The following is a 6,000-nucleotide window of genomic DNA, read 5'->3' as shown; positions in this document are numbered from 1 at the left end:
AAACTGAATAGTTCACTTTAAACTTTTTTGAAATATTTTATATATTTATTTATTTTAGAGTATAGAGAGAACGAGAGAGAGAAAGGGAGGAGGAGCAGAAAGCATCAACTCCCAATGTGCCTTGACCTGGCAAGACCAGGGTTTCAAACTGGTGACCTCAGTGTTCCAGGTTGACACTTTATCCACTGCACCTCCACAGGTCAGGCCTGAATAATTCACTTTAAATACAGTGTGTCCATAAAGTCATGGTGCACTTTTGACCGGTCACAGGAAAGCAACAAAAGACAATAGAAATGTGAAATCTGCACCAAATAAAAGGAAAACTCCCAATTTCATACCTATTCAGTGCAGTTCGATGTGGGCTCACACACAGATTTTTTAGGGCTCCTTAGGTAGCTATCCTGTATAGCCTCTACAGCAGTGGTTCTCAATCTTTCTAATGCCGTGACCCCGCAATACAGTTCCTCATGCTGCGGTGACCCCAAACCAAAAAATAATTTTGGTGGCTACTTCATAACTGTAATTTTGCTACAGTTATGATTCGGAATGTAAATACCTGATATGCATTATCTATTTTCTGATGGCTTTAGGCGACCCTGCTGGGGTCTCGACCCACAGGTTGAGAACCACTGCTCTACAGACTCATCACTGACTGATAGCCTACCAGAACGGGATAGAGCATTGGCTTGGCATATGGATGTCCCAGGTTCAATTCCCAATCGGCACACAAGAGAAGCAACCATCTGCTTCTCTCTCCATTTCTCTCCCCCTTCTCTCTCTCTTCTCCTCCCGCAACCAGTGGCTCGATTGGTTCAAGCATGGCCTCAGGTGCTGAAGATAGCTCAGTTGGTCTGACCTTTTAGCCTCAGGTGCTCAAGATAGCTCACTACTCCAGCATCTGCCTCAGACAGGGTTGCCAGATGGATTCCGGTTGGGGTGCCATGTGGGAGTCTGCCTCACTATCTTCCCTCCTCTCGCCTAAAAAAAATTTAAAAAGGCGTAAGGAAAGGCTTCATGTGAATGGTCATTTGAAGGGTAAAATTTGAGCTCTTGCTAACAGCTATTTTTGCTAAATGTTAAATGTTTTACATTTTACATTTTATATTTAATACCTTATACCTATAAAATCATGTAGAAGATACATTTTTCTTGTCCCCTTTTTATGGATTATGAAAACAAGGCATAGTAAGTAACCTGCCCATGAACACACAGTTTAGGAGTGATGGAGCTAGGAGGATTTGATCTCAAGCACTCAGATTTTAAAACCACACCTTTAGACACTAGACACTGGCTCCATTCATCCCTTATATAAACTTTCCTACTTACCACCTCTTTCACGAAGCTTGCTCTAAAAATCTGCAGTGGTGGCAGTTTCTACCAAATTTTCTATGAACCTTTTTTTGGTTTTGTTTTATTTATTTTTTATCATATTTATTTAATTTTTTTAGTGAGAGAGAGGGACAGGCAGGGGAAGACAGACGGGAAGGGAGAGAGATGAAAAGCATCGATTCTTCATTGCAGCACCTTAGTTGTTCATTGATTGCTTTCTCATATGTGCCTTGACCAGGGGGGCTACAGCCGAGCCAGTAACCCCTTGCTCAAGCCAGCGACCTTGGGCTTCAATCCAGTGACCATGGGATCATGTTGATGATCCCGTGCTCAAGCCATCAACCCCACGCTCGAGCTGGTGAGCTTGCACTCAAACCGATGAGCCCATACTCAAGCTGGTGACCTTAAGAGTTTTGAACCTGAGTCATCAGCATTCCAGGTCGATGCTCTATCCACTGTGCTACCACTGGTCAGGCAGATTACTTTGTTTTTAAGTTTTCTGACATCAATATGCTTCTAATCTCTTTAGATTCTAAGGAAATCTCAGTGTCTAAGAAATTAATGTCTTTGTTGAGATACCAAAATCCAAAAGCAGCTAGCCCATCTGTCTTTCCATTTCAAAATGTTGAGGGTCTAGAGCCAGGCACCCCCAAACTACGGCCTGCGGGCCGCATGCAACCCCTGAGGCCATTTATCCGGCCCCCCACCGCACTTCCGGAAGGGCCACCTCTTTCGTTGGTGGTCAGTGAGAGGAGCACTGTATGTGGCGGCCCTCCAACGGTCTGAGGGACAGTGAACTGGCCCTCTGTGTAAAAAGTTTGGGGACCCCTGGTTGCGCTCCAGTTTACTGATATATACTGACATCATTGGTGCCCAAAGTGCATTTTGCCTTATAAGGCCTAGGTAAATCCAAGATGCCATTATATCACAAGCCAGCATCAATATCAGCTGTGCTGAAACCAGGGAACATGACCAAGGAGTAAATAATTACAAGGGTAAGAATATAACTTTAGGTTTCTTGGGTGTATAGTTAGCAATAGAAGGGATTAAATAATGGACCCTGCACAGAAGCTTAGAAATTGAAAGGCAATGTTAACAGGTCACTCAGCTATAAATGGCTTCAATAGCACTTCATGCCTGAAAGGGGCATGGAACCTCAAAGGCCATGACGATTTCTGTAAATAAAAGAATCTTGTTTTTTCCTGTTACACTCAAAAAAACTTTTGAGACTATTTAATTTTATCTTAAGAATTAGGTCCTTGTACTCAAAAGGAGAGAGTCATAGCCTGTTTTCTTGAAACCAAGTCTAGAATTTGTATTTTCCCCATTAGCCTAGTCTTTCTTTGGAATCACAAGATCAGAAAGGAGGATATTAACAGGTCATTTGATAAGACCTCTGATCAGTTGAAATACTTGCTGGATGAGTTTACTGTGCTTTTGAAGGCCAAAGGAGAAGGTGATTCTCCTACCTTCCTAAGAATCAATCATTTAAAAATCCAAGTGACTGGTCGGCCTGGCGTGCAGAAGTCCTGAGTTCTATTCCCGGCCAGGGCACACAGGAGAGGCGCCCATCTGCTTCTTCACCCCTCCCCCTCTCTTTCCTCTCTGTCTCTCTCTTCCCTTCCCGCAGCAGCTGAGATTCCATTGGAGCCCGGGTGCTGGGGATGGCTCTATGGCCTCTGCCCCAGGCGTTAGAGTGGCTCTGGTGGCAACAGAGGGACACCCCGGATGGGCAGAGCATCGCCCCCTGGTGGGCGTGCCGGGTGGATCCCGGTTGGGCGCATGCGGGAGTCTGTCTGACTGCCTCCCCGTTTCCAGCTTCAGAAAAATACAAAATAAATAAATAAATAAATAAATAAAATCCAAGTCAATATGTTGCAATTTAATCTTCTTTCCTGAAGATGTCATTAAGTACAAAATCTTTTGAACAGGATGATGTTCAATTTAAAATCTAGAGGACCAGTATCAGGGAATCAAGAAAAGAAATAGCCTGACCAGGTGGTGGCACAGTGAATAGAGCGTTGGACTGGGACACAGAGGACCCAGGTTCAAAACCTCGAGGTCACCAGCTTGAGCCCAAGGTCACTGGCTTGAGCAAGGGGTCACTCAGTCTGCTATAGCCTCCCGGTCAAGGCATATATGAGAAAGTAATCAATTAACAACTAAGGTACCACAACTATGATTGATGCTTCTCATTTCTCTCCTATCTGTCTATCCCTGTCTGCCCCTCTCTCTCCCGCTCAGAAAAAAAAAAAAGTGACATGATTCATGCTTTCTATCAAAGTGAAAAAATGTTGGCCATCAGTTGCATGACAATATATACGCTCTTAACAACATCATTGTTAGAGACAATGGTGATTAAAGAGCATGGCCTTTGGCATCACAAATAGACTTAGGTTTGAATCCCACTCACTCCTCCTTGTTCTAGGTAGAGTGAGGCTGGGCAACTCAATCTCTGAGCCTCCCCTCAGGGATCATAATACCTATCTCCTGAGTGTTATGAGGATGAGATGAGATGATCCACATAAAATACATACTTGCCTGGAGAAGTAACCACCCAATAGAGAAAGCCATTACAACCAGAGACCTGCTGATGGTCTCTTTCACCAGTTGTTAGCCTAGGACAGACCTGAATCCTAATGAATGCTTCCTTTCATGATTTAGTCCAGGGGTCCCCAAACTATGGCCCGCGGGCTGCATGCGGCCCCCTGAGGCCATTTATCCGGTCCCTGCTGCACTTCCGGAAGGGGCACCTCTTTCATTGGTGGTCAGTGAGAGGAGCATAGTTCCCATTGAAATACTGGTCAGTTTGTTGATTTAAATTTACTTGTTCTTTATTTTAAATATTGTATTTGTTCCCATTTTGTTTTTTTTACTTTAAAATAAGATATGGGCAGTGTGCATAGGGATTTGTTCGTAGTATTTTTTATAGTCTAGTCCTCCAACGGTCTGAGGGACAGTGAACTGGCCCCCTGTGTAAAAAGTTTGGGGACCCCTGATTTAGTCACTATGATCAAAATTTAAAAATCCATTTTATTTTTTTCTTTTACAAGTTAAAGGAGGGAAATAGACTTGCATACGCCCAACTGGGATCCACCTGGCAAACCCTGGCTGGGGCTGATGCTCTGCCCATCTGGGGCCATGCTTGCAAAGGAGTTATTTTTAGCACCTGAGGTGGAGGCTCCAGGGAGCCATCCTCAGTGCCTGGGGCCAACACGCTGGAATCAATAGAGACATGGCTGGAGGGGAGGGAGGGGTGGTGGTGAAGAAGCATATAGTCACTTCTCCTGTGTACCCTGACTGGAATCGATCCTGGGACATCCATAGGCCAGGCCAATGCTCTACCACTGAGCTAACCGGCCAGGGCTAAAAAAAATTTAAATCTAAACAGGCCAAAAAAATAAAAATGGGCCTGACCAGGTGGTGGCGCAGTGGATAGAGCGTTGGACTGGGATGCGGAGGACCCAGGTTCGAGACCCCGAGCTCACCAGCTTGAGTACGGGCTCATCTGGTTTGAGCAAAGCTCACCAGCTTGGACCCAAGATCGCTGGCTCCAGCAAGGGGTTGCTTGGTTTGCTGAAGGCTCACGGTCAAGGCACATATGAGAAAGCAATCAATGAACAACTAAGGTGTTGCAATACACAATGAAAAACTAATGATTGATGCTTCTCATCTCTCTCCATTCCTGTCTGTCTGTCCCTGTCTATCCCTCTCTCTGACTCACTCTCTGTCTCTGTAAAAAAAAAAAAATAATAAATAAATAAATAAAAATGGGCCACAACTTGATTAACCATTGAAAATTTGGACGCCAAAAAAAAAAAAAAAAAAAAGAAAGAAAAAAAGAAAATTTGGACGCCTGCCTTCTGATTGGATGCTTCCTGGCTCCAGCTTGACCAGACTTTTTTTTTTTTTTAAGACTTATTTATTTATTTATTTATTTATTTATTTATTTATTTTACAGAGACAGAGAGAGAGTCAGAGAGAGGGATAGATAGGGACAAACAGGAACAGAGAGAGATGAGAAGCATCAATCAGCAGTTTTTCATTGCGACACCTTAGCTGTTCATTGATTGCTTTCTCATATGTGCCTTGACCACCGGCCTTCAGCAGGCCGAGTAACCCCTTGCTCGAGCCAGTGACCTTGGGTCCGAGCTGGTGAGCTTTGCTCAAACCAGATGAGCCTGCACTCAAGCTGGCGACCTGGGGGTCTCGAACCTGGGTCCTCCGCATCTCAGTCCCACGCTCCATCCACTGCGCCACTGCCTGGTCAGGCTTTGACCATACTTTCCATGAATAGACTAGATAACCCCTAAATCATCTACAGATTCCCAGATCATCTACAGAAGCCAACAAGGCCCAGGTTAGGATTAGGAAGGGGAAGTGAGCGTGCAGCTCTGCAGATAAGGGCCATAAGAGAAACAGAATGAGTGATCACTGCAATCTCTGAGCTCCTTCCTAGACTGGGGTGCAAGCCTGTAGCAAGGATGGAGTGGCAAGATTTAAGATCCCAGCATAATGTCTGGGGAGATGGATAACCCCTCTTCACAAGCACTTTTTTCTCAGACACTTTCCAGCTAAGGAAAACCCTAGCCCTTGAGGTTTCTCTTCGAGAAATCCACCTGTCTGGAACACTGAAATACCAAAACCACATCCCAGTTTCCACCGCTACTA

Source organism: Saccopteryx bilineata, chromosome 3 (genome assembly GCF_036850765.1).
Source record: "Saccopteryx bilineata isolate mSacBil1 chromosome 3, mSacBil1_pri_phased_curated, whole genome shotgun sequence".
NCBI classification, from domain to species: Eukaryota; Metazoa; Chordata; class Mammalia; order Chiroptera; family Emballonuridae; genus Saccopteryx; species Saccopteryx bilineata.
The sequence above is the reverse complement of the archived record's forward strand: the minus strand, read 5'-3'. Positions refer to the sequence as shown.